Source organism: Cololabis saira, chromosome 17 (genome assembly GCF_033807715.1).
Source record: "Cololabis saira isolate AMF1-May2022 chromosome 17, fColSai1.1, whole genome shotgun sequence".
In the NCBI taxonomy this organism is placed as follows: domain Eukaryota; kingdom Metazoa; phylum Chordata; class Actinopteri; order Beloniformes; family Belonidae; genus Cololabis; species Cololabis saira.
In genome coordinates, this window is record NC_084603.1 from 10753433 (window position 1) to 10767919 (window position 14487).

The window sequence follows — 14487 nt, forward strand, 5'->3', positions numbered from 1 at the left end:
GACTTAGAGAGCACAATAAAATATTTCAGCACCCCATTAAGCAATAACCCTCTACAGAATGACAGTAAGGCATTTTTACAACTTTGTGTTAATTTCAAATCAAAATAAGAGTATTTAAGTGAGTGGAAGATGAATTCATTTGAAAAAGGTTTGAAGTTAAAGATGTAACAATCTCCTCAATATTTCAAGCACAATAATTGCATTTATTTTCTGCAAAGGGCAAAGAAAATGACACAAAAGCTCAGGTACCGTCAGAAAACAGCTGGAGAATTTTTGAGTTTGGTCTTGTATATTTATTAGTTTGTTTGTTTGCCTTTTTCATCAGCTAATTTGAAAGCTTTATAAATACTTTGGCTCCTCACATCTTTTCCTAACAATCAGCAGTATTACCTCGGAGCATCTGCCTGGCAAACTGAAAATTGAAATTACCAACGCGCGCAAAACAGAGGATTGTTCTAAACAGGTGGCAAAGTGCTTTCAGATAGCTGTTTCCTCAGCGTTTGAGAAACGGCAGTTAAAAATAATGTGTTTTGGACAAGCTCCGGTCTCCGAGACGGAGAAAACTTTCCAAAAGAACTGCTTAAATGATTGTCTGAGAGAGAAATCAAACAGTCTGCTGCTCAAGACCTTCAGAAAGATTGATCAGATTGCTGTGATGATAGCAGAGACTGAAGATAAAGGCAGGACGGCCTTTACAGCAGAAAGATAATCGGAACGTCCCTCAAGAGGAGCGAGTTGAAGTATTTTTCACGGTCTTCAGTCTGCTGGCCTAGGTTTGCAAAATCAGTGGTCTGTCCTAATTAAACTTTAACTTGGTAAAATGTACATATTTGTTGTTTTTGTTTTGTCTTTTTCAGTCAGAAGAACTGGAACTGTACGGGTCAGATTCACTCTGACTGAGTTTACTTTTGACAGGGGTCAGGAAAAGCGAAGTCCTCCTGACATTTAAAACTCACCAACAAGAAAAAGTCTTTATCTATAGAGATATAGACGTTGCTTCCCTCAAGGCACTGTTTGCAGAGTCTCTATGTTTTGCTTTGTCTATAAATTTAGATATGCCAATTTACTGCCTTGAGCAAGCCACAAGCAGAGCAGTGAGCGACATCTATGAAGTTATGGTTAAAGGTGAGTTCAAGGCGTAGCATGTTGACATTCAAGCCACGCTTGCCTCGGGTCACAGGTGAGTGCCTCTTGAAGGACAACTGAAAGTAAGGACAAAAAAAAATTTGGTGGTAACGAGTATCGACAAATTCACCCTGGAAATGGTGGCACTTTCAGGTCACAACTGGCAGTTTGTGTACATGGATCATGTTTGCGGTGCGGCGTGGGCGGCTCTGAAAAGGCACGACATCCTGACAACAGCCTAACGCAGCTTTGCTTTGTCGCTGAGATACCCGCTCCATTATAACACTCAATATGCACGGACAGATGAGCTGCAGGGCTTGAATCAGACAAAGCTATTCACACTTCAAAGCAAATGATCTAAAGACAACTTTATAGTTCAGTCATTTCTGTTTGCTTGTTTTGTTTGAGTTTCTGCAGCTTGAAAATCTCACTGAATACTCTGCTTTTGGTGCCCAGTTTCAAGTTTATAACCAGCACACGTCTGACCGTAAAGTTCAGGAAACCTCTCCTGTTATAGGTCAGGCAGGGTTGGCTTTTGTTTTTGTCGCATTTTGTAAAATGACAGAGTAATGAGAAAGCAAAAGAGAGAATTAATCAATGACTTTATTGAAAGTCGGAAATATGCATGTGATTATTATTTGATAGAAATGGCTTTAAACTGCTTAAAGGGGACCTATTATGAAAAAACGTTTTCTCTTGCTTTAACATATATAAAGTGGTCTCCCCTCAGCCTGCCAACTCAGAGAAGGAGGAAAGCAACCAAATTCTGCAGTGTCTGTACAGCCGCCCAGATGAGCCATCCAGTGTGATGTGGATCTACGAGCCGTTCAGATTCTGCTCCCGTCGTTACGTAACCAAAATGAAATTTACATCGGTCGGCCTCCGATGCATGAAACCACGCCCACAACTAACTCCGCCGGCCGGAGCTTCCGCCATTTTTCGTAGCGGTGTATCGCGTCATTCAGGCAGCCAATCAGCACAGTCCCTCATTATCATAGCCCCGCCCACTCAGAATCCTGCATAGAGAATGAGGTTAGAGAATGGGAAGATAAAGACATGGCTCAGAGGCTGAATTTCTAATTTATTTAGCAAAAACAATCAAAAGCTTGTTTTTAAGACATTCAAGGCCTGTTTAAAATAGGTATTAGATGCCATAATAGGTCCCCTTTAAATTATTTTAAATGTTCCAATTATCCCTCTGCATGCTTTTCAGTATTCTTGTGGGAATTTTCCTGCCGACAGTTCGGGGGGAGCTGAGTGAAGTTCCTTTTCATTCCTTCGCACATCTTCTAGCAGGTAATGGCCCCTACCCCACCTTCGCTTTGTTGTCCGCAGCTATTTTAAAACTTGGGAAAAACTTTATTTAGGGACATTGTGCGCTTGGAAAACCTGCTTGTACAAAAGACAGCTAATTTACTTCTTTTCAGCCCTCTAGTTTAGTATTTATTAGGGCCTTCGCACTTACAGTGCACTTACAGTGCGAAGGGCCTATTGTATCTGTAGGAATTATTATTATTCTTCTGACGAAAGGAGGGCCTTTTTGCCCCCCTAAACGTGCCCCAAAAGTCACCAAATTTTGCATGCAGGCCAGGCCTGGCGAAAAATGTGATATTTAATGGTTTCCATTGGTTTGCATGGCAAAATGGCTCAACAGCGCCCCCTAGAAAACTTTGTGCCTCAAGCCCCACAATACGGTTTGACGTACATGCACGAATATTGGTACACACCTGTATCATGTCGCAACTTAAAGAAAAGTCTCTTGGCGCCATGGCGAAACCGAACAGGAAGTTGGCCATTTTGAACATTTTGAATTAATCGTCGTCATTTTGGCGAAATTTATGCCATTTCTTCAGCCGCTTCAGAGACCGAACCGTAACATGCACCCAGGTGTGTTATACATCAAAATGTGCGTCTCCATCCTGCGACAACGCGCATTACTTTTCTCTTTCAAAAAAGTTACTATAGCGACGCTAAACGCCAAAAAGCGCGCCCCCCTTCATCTGATTGGTTCACATTTGATAGTTCCCCAAAAGTCACCACATTTTGCATGCAAGCCAGGCCTGGTGATAAATTTGATATTTCAGGGTTTGCATTCATGGGCAAGATGGCTCAACAGCACAGAAAACTTTTCTCTGCCATAACTTTTGAATGGTTTGACATAGAGAGTCGTGGGTGGTGTGTCATCTGACTCGGTTTTGAGTACTTGACCTTCATTGGCATGAATTAGCCCCGCGCCTTCTTCTGATTGGTCGATATTTCATAGTTCCTATTTTCTGCCATAACTTTTGAATGGTTTGACATAGAAAGTCGTGGGTGGTGTCATTTCTGATATGCTTATGGGGGGCGGTGGCCGTGAGTGCGAGGGCCCGTTCATCGCTGCTTGCAGCTTTAATTTCCTTTTATTACGGTGTCTTACATGTCGTTTTTTATTTCCGCCACTAGGTGGCTACGCGAACACATTAATGCATAGTTCTGAGCCTGTAGTTCAGAGACCGACACGGACGTCGTTTACCAACACAGTCTAATACAGCTTTCAACTGTGAGCGTCCATTCGAAGTAAGTTATATTATTTCTCCCTTACCCTTGTTTCTTAAATGCCTTCAATTGATTTAATTATTATTTAACTCGTTGCTTCATAGTAGATTATAGACACCTGTATGCCATTATCTGTATGGAAAACGGCAATGCCAAATTAGAGTCATGTTCGAAGATAAATTCTGGACCTGGACTTTTTTTCATTTCATTCAACTCGCCTGGACATAGTTTCTGTCCTGACCCACCAGCCTGAAGTGATTGCTGATCCACCAAACCAGTTACAGTCCTCTTCACACTCACGATGCCCAAACTTTCATTCTTTAGCCAATGTCTTGAGATCCTGCTTCATTACATCTGCAGAATATTTCCTCATGATCTTGTGTATTTACTAGTAAAGTGGACGAAGGACAGTCCTGCAGTCCTGCAGCAAAGCTGCCCCACAACACGATGCCTCCACCCCCATACTTCACTGTAGGGATGGTGCTGTGAAACCTGCAAGCGTAACCTTCGCTTTAATCAAAAGGCAATAATCCTACACTGACCAGACAGTTCAAATGCAGTGTCTATAGACTTGTCACCAGAAAAAGCCATTGTCTTCGTGTGCAGCTGCAGACTTTAATCTGTTTTTTTTTTTGTTGGAGTTTTTTTCTTTAATAGTGGTTTTGGAGCAGTGAGTCTCTGTCACTCCACAGCATTTCAGCTCATGTTCGAACAGAACACAATTTACTGTGGATAATAATACCCTCTTTCCAGTTTCAGCCAGCATCCTTACAAGTTCTTATGATCTTATTCTGGGGTTCATTTGCACATTTCACGCTAAAGTACATTCATCTCTGAAACAGAGCTGCCGTCTCCTTGCTGAGCGGAATGAAGTCTATGCACTCCCATGCTGTTTATACGTTTGAGCTTTTGCTTGATCAGATGAATGTGGGACATTCAGGCATCTGGAAACTGCCCTCAACGATGCACCAAATTTGTGAAAGTCCCAAGCCCTGATGTTAATGTCCTCTTCAATTTCCCATGATGCCATGCAAAGTGGCTCTTGTATTTGAAACACTGCTGTAAATAAAGTTAGAATAATTTTGTTTTCAGAAACAGTCCTTTTTTATTTGCTATCATTTCACGAGAAGAGGTGAACATATATATAATTCCAGCATCCACCATGTGTGTCTCCATTTAACTTGTGTTATCTCACTTGAGCAATCAGAAGTTTCAAATGCCAAAATATCATCATGTAACTTTTTTGTTCAAGGCTCTGGTTTTGAAGGAGACACAGTCGCCCGTCTTCTTCCCTAACACCAAAGTCTTCGATGAGGATTTCAGTCACCCAAAAGTGTCATTATTATCTCATATCTTCAAACAAATATCCTTTTTGTGCAAAGAGAAAATTAAAAACCCAAACATCAGCCACCTGACTGCACATTTTACAAAACCAGCAAATGTCAAATGATTTCAGGCCAGAAGGAAATGTCAAGTCGCAGCGCTGCATATAAAAAGACTCTTTTCGTGAAAAAGGTTTATTATTTATGTTTTTTTAGCACTTTCACCCCCTCAGTAAATCTGTATCTTCCCATATTTGTTTTGCTTGTAAAGAGAAAGTCAACCTTTCACTGCAGAAAGTATGTAACTAGACAGATTTGTGTTGTAATTTGCTTTGCTCTTGGATGAGCACGCACGCACACACACACACACACGCATACACGCACACGCACACACACACAGGTGACAAAGATTTCCACGACTGCAAAGGGAGCAGCTGTGCTGCTGTTGCAGGCATAGCCTCCAACAGCATCACAGATCAAATATGGCATTTCACAACTTGTTTCAAGACTGCTTCTCGTTCGGTGACTTCGGGGAATGCTGTGACAGGCAGATACCTTTTTGATTTCACGGAGAAGTTTGGGCTATCTGATTGCAGTGGAGTTCAAAGGAGTGGGGAAGTGCAATCAAACAAACCCCCCAGGCAGCCATTTTGGATATCAAGGTTAAAAGTTGAGAAAAACATGTACTGGAAATCCAGCTACGATCCAAAGCATGAAATAATAATTCTGCTCAAAATGACTCACTGAAGAGCGTTTTCTCGATGGAAAAAAAAACACGTTGCAAAGCGAGAAGTTTCCTCCTGTGTGTCCTTTTACTTTGGGAAATGAAAATGCAAAATGATTCCCCCTTAACAAAGGTTCCCATCTGACTGCATTAAGATGAAGGGAACAAAGACAACACGCTGGCAGATGTATTTCCTGCCTCTACATAAATGGGAAATTTGAATGCCTGTACCATTTCCTGTAATCCTGGCCGTTGTCCAGAGTTGCTATTGTGGAGGCTACCTAGCGGGTCCAGCCTCTCAAGGGAGGCAGGCAGGTCTTCAGGACTCTTCCAGAGTTTGTTTTTGTCTTGCGTGTTTGTCTCTGCAGTTGACAGTGATGCAAATGGATTTCATAGCTCTGCTTCTCTTATCTTTTTTGGCTGCATTGTCCAGAAAAGCAACACAATTGTGTCAGGGGAATGTGCACATTCTCCGGAGCTCAGCGGGGCCTCATGGTTACCGCTGAACGGATGTGAATTATGAATGCGCTTTATGCGGGGTTCGTGTGCTGCAAGATCCAGATGAGATTCAAAGCCGACACGTGTTGTCTTTACTAATTTGCATACCTTGTGATCCGATAGGAATTCATTAGCTCATTACATCACATCAATTCCCTCGCCTGTATCTTTTCTTTTATCTTTTTGTCCATTCCCAGTAAACTGTGTTTCTTTTGTCTACTTTTACTCGTCCACCTCCGTTGACGTCTCTGGAACAATAAATAGAAGGAGATTTTTCATGCTCCAACCGTTGATGAGCTCCAACCTCAGGTTCAACAACCGAGGAGAGAGAGAAGAAGGAGCCTGCATGCTAGGAGGAAGACGTGCACAAGTTTTTAGAAAAGTCTTCTTTTTTTCACTGTGCTTTCTTTGTAACACATCAGTCTGATTGTGCTGAAGAATCTCATTTAATCCGCAACCTTAAAATAGGATTTTCATTTCAGTGGCTGATGGGGCTGAGTGCGGAAACAATCCCTTTTCCCGTAAGTCTCAGTGCAGTCGCAGCTTATTTGTTTGTTTTTTTTTAATAATCACAGCACCGATTTGATCAACATGATCCAAAAAAATAAGAAGTTTAAATGAGGAACTGAAAAATGTTGCTACATTGAAACTAACTTAAGCCTTGACAGCTTTTGATGATGTCAAAGAGTAAAAATTACATGTAAGAAAGTGAAATATTTCAATGCCATAAACTCAAAACAGACATTTGCCTGCGTGCAGCGACGTGACCTTGTTTCTACAATGAACTCGTTTTGAATGGGATCCTGCTTCCATACATCAATTTATTTTTCCTTTTACTTTAAGCAAGATTAAATAAAATAAATATTTGTGCAATGTGCTTCTGGAAGGCAGACTGCTGCTTCTGCAGCTCACAGATTTCACTCAAGAGCCACTCATTTGTAATCACAAGCGCATTCTGCAGGCTTGTTTCACCCCCTTCATAAAACGCTGGTCACACTGAATCAGCTTCCCAACCGAACCCATGCAAAAACGGGGGGGGAAAAAGACACCTGTGATTAATCAAAACTCAGGAAATTGTACATCGATTGTGTCCTAACGAAGGATGTAATCCGTAAAAATAATATCCTTGATGTGCAAGGACTGCAATGCCTTAATTAGATCGGCAGCTTATCTGCAGCCTTTAGAGTTTGGAGGTGTGATTAGTAGTGAGAGGTGCACAGAGAGAAAGATGCGTGCCTTAGATTGATCTGCTCCTTTGTATCAGGGCATGTGGCAATCTTTCCAGCAGATTACAAATAGACAGGATCTTTAAATTGTGCCTGACTGCTCACCGGAGACCAATCACTGTGAGCTGAATGTTGAGCCAGCTGCAATATCATGTGTGAAATGAGAAACATCTCAGTAACACTGTGCACAGTTTCCATGATGAATGAGAACTCCTTTAAGCTCCTGTTAACTGTCTTGACTTTGAAAGACCGTGGAGTTAACCCTTTGCTTTCAGTGCCGCTCCGAAACTTCGGGGAAAGCAGCAGGAGAGTCTGATTCACTTTTGAGTTCCAAGACAGTCAAACAAAAGTGCCAATGCCGCCATGTGGCTCCCCTAAGCTTATGCACCTCACATCTTGATGAGCAGGCGGTATGAAATGAGCAGGAAGACAGATGTCGCTTCTATATCTCCAGAGGCACAATCTCAAATAAACAATGAAGTTGCTGGAGGAGCCGTGCGGCTCGCACATTACCACGCACCGCGGGGGTCAGCATATGGCTGGATGCCTCTCAACACTCCTTTCATTAATGTGTCAATACAATCAAGGCTTTGCTTTATATAGGAACCCAAGAAAGAACAGCCACAGTACCACATTTTGATTCATTAGCGCTGGCTGTTTTGCCAAATAGGTGTAAAAATCCAGCTATTTCCTGCGAATCCCCAGGTCAGACAGATGAAACGGAAAATATCTGGTGGCTCTCGTCGTTCTCGGAGCCGGCTGAGTTTTCCACTGATCTTAATGTTCACTTGCCAAGTTTTGACAAACCTCACAAAGACCTGATTCCTCTTGAAGTTCTAAATTTAAACGAGAACATCTTTGAACTCTTTGGTGACATCAAAAAGTCTCCGACGTTGAGAATGTGGAGGTGGCACCTACAAAAGCGCCATGAGCCTAAAACGGTAGCTGGGGCCTAAAAATAAAGATGCATGGAAACCACATTTGGATTGTTTCACTCTGGGATTAGAAAAGATCAGAGCTTTCAGTCAAACGTCAGTGAAAGAAAAACATGGTTTTACCTAACAGGTGATGTACTGAGAGAGATGCATTGCAGTGATCGCTCGGCAGCCGTTTCAAAGGCTGTCAGCCAACTCTGATGTCAGCAAGATGCCCCGCCATCTCTCCAGGAGAATCAGCATTCACAACCTTGTCTCTCCTGCAGACCTTTGTTTGGCTCCTATCAGGATGCAAGTGGTTTCTTTGATTTCGTGGGCTGATGCATGCCTCTGAGCAAAAGGTAGATGACAAACTGATGGTTGACTCTCTCTCTCTCTCTCTCTTACTCCCCCCCCCCTCTCTCATTCTCTCTCTCTCCCTCTCTCTTCTCGAAAATTCAATAACAGAGAAAAGCTTGTTTATAAAGTGTCAAACTGTTTTGCTGTGGAAACATCAGAGGTGTCACGGTATCACAACTTATGCAATCGCCCACTCCCTCTTGGAGGAGGAGGAAAGGTTCACTCCGGAGTGTAGAGAAACCACAAAAAGAGGAGAGGAAAACAGAGGAGTGAAGGACAGAGAGAATATTGTTCTCAAATGATTACAAACACACCCAAAAATTAAGATTGTCTGCCATCTATTGGAGGAATCAAAACTTACAACGGCAGAGAGGGGACGCCACACGTTTCCTTGTAGCTCTCTTTTCAAGCACTAGATGGCAGTACTCTCACATGTTTCATAAACTGGAGTCTCAAACGTGAGAAAAGAAATGACAGCAGACAGCTGCACCAATAGAGATCTGCATGGTGTGTTTATATTAGAGATACAAGTCAGCAACTCCTTTTTCTTTCCTTCTTTTAATAATACGCACAACAAATTGACTACTTTTGAAATAATAATAATAATAAAGTTGATATAAACAGGCATGTTTATATCAATTTTGACATAAATATGGAAAATGCATAATAAAAAAATTAAACAGTAACTATGGGATGTGTAACTTTTATTTCTTTGCAGAATGCATGAAACCAAGATATTTTGGGGGTGTTTTATGGTTGTTTTTTTTGTCAACTTTATCTCATTGGTGCATCCATTTTGGCATTTCAGATATCTAATAAATTCCTAAATAAGCTGATACAGGGCAGGTTGGTGCTAGTAAGGACCAGAATGGAAAAAAATATGATGTTATTTCACACATAATGTCATCGGGTGCTTGAAATAATGAGTCTTTGAGGAGCAAAGATGAGCAGAGAATCTCCACTTTATCAACAAATGCCTGGGAAAGTTATTGTTTAAATGTTTTATATTTACAGATAACGTCCCTCAAACAAAGATTGGAAGCTATTTCTACAGTTCTCCTCGACTGAGATTATTTAAGTTATATCAAGGAAATGCTGGCCACCTATGATCTCTTGATTTTATTATTTTTTAGATTTTTTGTGGCTTTTATTTTGAAAGTGGATAGACAGGAAACGGGTAGAGAGAAGGGGCAATGAAGGGCGATAGGTGGGGATGTGCTGTGACTGCTCAACCCAGTAAGCCGTGTGGGGTCTCACCCATGACCTCTGATATGTCAGATGACAGAATCAAGAACTGTCATTCAGCACTGATATAACCACATGGACAAGGGGTCACTTTTTAAAGTTCCTCTGTCAAACACTACAATACGTAGCTATAGACAAATACCAGTTGAAATGTAAGAAGCCTCACGTTAACTTTGTCTGGAGGCAGCATGAACGTCTCTGGGCTCTGAGACATTTGTATTGGACAATCAACAGTGGCAACGTGCAAATCAGCATAGGTGAAATGGGAACCATGTGGTCCAGGCAAAAGATGAAAACGACCATCCAGACTGTTATCAACAACAAATACCCAAGGCCAGACCCTGTGATGGCCCTTGGCAAAGCTCATTTATACTTGTGTCATGGCAGCATGAATGCAGAAATGTAGACTGGGATTTTAGAGCAACATATGTTACCTCTAAGACGGTAGCTTTTCCAGGGATGTCCATGCATGCAAAACCAGATTCTGCACTTGCTACAGAGGCAAGGATGGGCAAAAGCGGAGTCCACGCTCTGAACTGTTTGCAGGAGAATTGTAATACCAAAGTAACAGCTGGAGCACATAGCTTTGCATCATCAATACTAAAATGCCTTTTAAGTGTTGGCAACATTGCAACATTATTGGAATGGCAACATTAAAATGTTACGAAAGCTTTACCCTCCTCACTTCCTTTTTCGAAAGTGTAAGTGCTGAAATGTAGAAAATTGATGTTTACTAAGAAATACATGCCGTTCGCTAGAACAAACATTAAATATCCTGGGTTTATAATATCTGTTTACCCCAAGATCAGACAACTCAAGGCTCAGAGGAAATTATAAAAACACACCAATAACACACCAGACTATACCAGCCTCAGATAGCATGTTAAACTTTATACTTCATGACAGCTAGATTAGACAAAGACTGAACAAGTATGACTTGTTTTTAGTGGGATTACAAGGAGAAAGCATGCACTTGGAAACACGATATAGTTTTGCAAAGTTGCATCTGAACAAATCACATGTTGGAACTTGTTACATTTTTCCCATCACAGAAATCTTTCTCAGAATCAGGAAGTGCCTTTTGTTTTTTTTCTGCACACTTTAAACACACTGTCAGAGGTCTTTGCGTAATGCCCTTGCGCATGTCACGTCAAGTTGGCTTGACTAAAGCAATTAGTCAGTTCCCGTAAGTTGGTTTCACAACGCCTGCATCATGAGAACAAAACCTGAATCCAGTTCTGAGTACCAGGTGTCAGATGTAATCACAGGCGGATGATAAATGTTGAATCACGTGCAGTTACGGAACAAGTGCAAGCCCTGCCTGTTTCTGCCCGAGTCTGTAAAGCAAAGTGCAGCAAACAGAAGGGAAAAAAATTGAATAAAAAACCTTTTCAGCATTCGATGTGACCAATACGTGCCTTCAAGGGAAAAGGGGTTCTGTGGTTCTTTTCTTTATAGCTTTTCTAAGGATTTAGGCTCTTTTCGGCTATCAGATGTCTGTCAAAAAAAACACAAAAAAATACATTTTAGCCTCTCATCTGCTACCTCAGAGCACCTGTGATGTATTTTCTGGTCGTTGACAACCTGCACAATGTATGTTTTATTGTGTGATGGATAAGTAAAAGTAAATAAGTAAAAACATGCTATGGTATAAAATAAAACAGTAGCTACACCGAAGTGAGATGGAAAACCTGGGATAAAGTTCAGGGGGGTTATTTCAACAAGGCTGATGATGAAGAAGGTTGAGAGGCAGGATGTAGAGGCCCAGAAAGTATGTGGCAGTTGGAGAGCGGGCAGTAAATCCCAGGCTTGAGCAATCAGTCAGGCAGGCTGGGCGAGGCTTTGGAGACACAGAGTTCAGGTAGTAAAAACAAAAGGATAACTTGGGACTTAACTCCGTTTTGTTTTCTAGGAAAGGTACAAATTTCTGCAGAGCTGGTTGGCAGAGATTAAAAGAAGACCGGGTTTGACCGACTGCTGAGGCTCAACGAAACCTTGAAGCACGGAGCCAGATAAAAGATCTGTAGCATCCTGAGGTTTTGCACAATATTGTGTAGAAAAATAAGGAAAATGAAGCACTTCAGGATGACCGTGAACGTGGCTGTCCCATCTCCTACTCAAGCAGCTTGTAAATACCATTTCCATAATAAGAGTATTTAAGTTTCTGTAACGAATTTGACTAAGCATTAGGATGCACTAATAAGTTTCTTTAGAAATATTTCTTTTTGAAGTGGAAGGAATATAATCTTTAATGCAGATGGATTTTAAATGTTAATGCACTGTTGCTTTTTGTTGTATTATTCCAATCCAATCCAATTTTATTTGTTAAGCACTTTTAAAACAACCAGCCTGACCAAAGTGCTGTGCAGAATAAATAAAAAACATCATAGATAAAAGACAAACAGCTCAAAAAGACATAAAATGTTAAATAAAATAAGTTAAAGACATACCACATGGGTAAAAGTAACATTCATACAATCAAAGCAATGAAATTGGATAAAAGATAAAAGAATAAAACGATCAAATAAAGTAAAGTTCACTAGGTGACAAAAGCCAAGGAGAAGAGGTGGGTTTTGACGAGGGATTTAGAAACAGACAGAGAAGAGGCCTGTCTGATGTGCAGAGGCAGGACTTAGCATTCAGTCTCAGGCTGGGAACTCTACAAAGTCTGTCTTTAGTGACTTTAACTTCTGCAGATATCATAACTTACATGCACAGAAAAAAAATCAAAATCCTATCTTTTGTTATTGATTGAACTACTTAGATTTTAAATGTTATAACAGCATGTGAAGAGTCAGGACTTCAGGAGCTTTTTAAAAAAAAACTACTGTAGTGGTTGCCACTGCTTAACCAGGGATTGAACAAGTGATCTATGCATAGTTGATCAATACTTTTTTGTATGTAGTTCAGAGATTCTTACAGAAGTTGACTGTCAGTGCATCACTCTGTCATGACTCATCCAGGCCTTTGTGTTAGGGTGGCTGAGCAGAGGTCATTGTTTAATCAAACACACATGGCAAGCTGATAGGAGTATCAACTTTGTTTTCAGAAGGAAGAGTATTGGGACTATTTAGAATCTTTTTTTTTTAACCTTAACCAAAAGCCTTTTCTCAAAATGGTCAGGCCAGTGCAAAACTTAACATTTCAAGACAATAGCAATCCAAAAATGACTTCAAAGAAAGTGTGCAACTGACAAGTTTATTAAGTGGTTTGAGAAATGTTCAGAAATATTTCTGGAGAGACTATATGGTTCTAAACGAGTAGATAATCTCAGGACAAATCTGATAATGGCTCTGCAAAGTTATTTATTAACTAATTTGTATTTCCCAGTTAATAACTGATTATGAATATACTTCAAAGCTTTTGCAAGATTCTCCTGCTCTTTCATACAGAGCATCATACCTCCAACCATGAACAAGTTTTTATTCAATTCAATTTTATTTATATAACATTTATTACAACACGTTGTCTTTACGCGCTTTCCAGAAACCCAGAACATGACCCCCGAGCAATTATTACATAAAAAATGGCAGGTAAAAACTCCCCCCAAAAAAACCTTAAACCAAACAGTGGCATAAAAACAGAGAAAGGGTAGACACAGACACAATGGCTAACTGGTGCACTACAGGGATGACTATGTAAACAGATGTAGACAGCAGACACTGAGGGAGTCAGAGGGGGTGCAGGTCAGGAATCCAGCAGGCATCTACCAGGCATCCACCCAGACAGGTGGAAGCAAGCAGTGGGATGATCAGAGGGTGGGACTGCAGGTCAGCATGCAGCTCCTGAAGCTCTGGCCTGCAAATATGTACAGAAGAGACAAGGTGGGGCAGACCAGCCCAACAAACTACAACAACAATGGACAACAAAGATGGTGATGAGATACTTCTAATTACAAAAAATAAACTTTGTGAGGGGGTGGTAGTCTAGTGGCTGCAGAGGTGGGCTTGGGTCTGGAGGACCCAGGTTCAAGCCACAGAATGGCAACCAAGATGAACCACCTTGGGCCCTTAACCCTAATTGCTCCATGGGCTGTTTGTTTCAGATGTAAGTCGCTTTGGATAAAAGCGTCTAGTAAATTACAGTAATAGCAATAATTATTAACTGAACTAACTAAAGAGAAGGAGTGGTGATGGGCACCACTCAGTGGATCATGTTGGTGTAGGGTAGGCCTATACCAGCATATTTACAACGAAGTTATGTTTGAGACTAACTGTTTTAGTCTTGTCCTGTAGCTGCAGCTTTGGCTACTAGCCCTAACATCCTAGAGTTTACACTTACTAGAGGCTCTTTACTAAATAGAAACGTTTTAAGTTTGGTTTTAAAGCTGGAGGTGGTGTCAGCCTCCCTAACCCAGATTGGAAGTTGGGTCCATAGTAACGGTGCCTGATAGCAAAACGCCTGTCCTCCAAATCTACATTTGGATATTCTAGGAACTACAAGTACCGGTAAACCTGCACTCTGAGAAGAAAGAGATCTTTTAGGAACATGAGGCACTTTCAGGTCTTGCAAGTATCGCGGAGCTAGGCCGTTTTGGA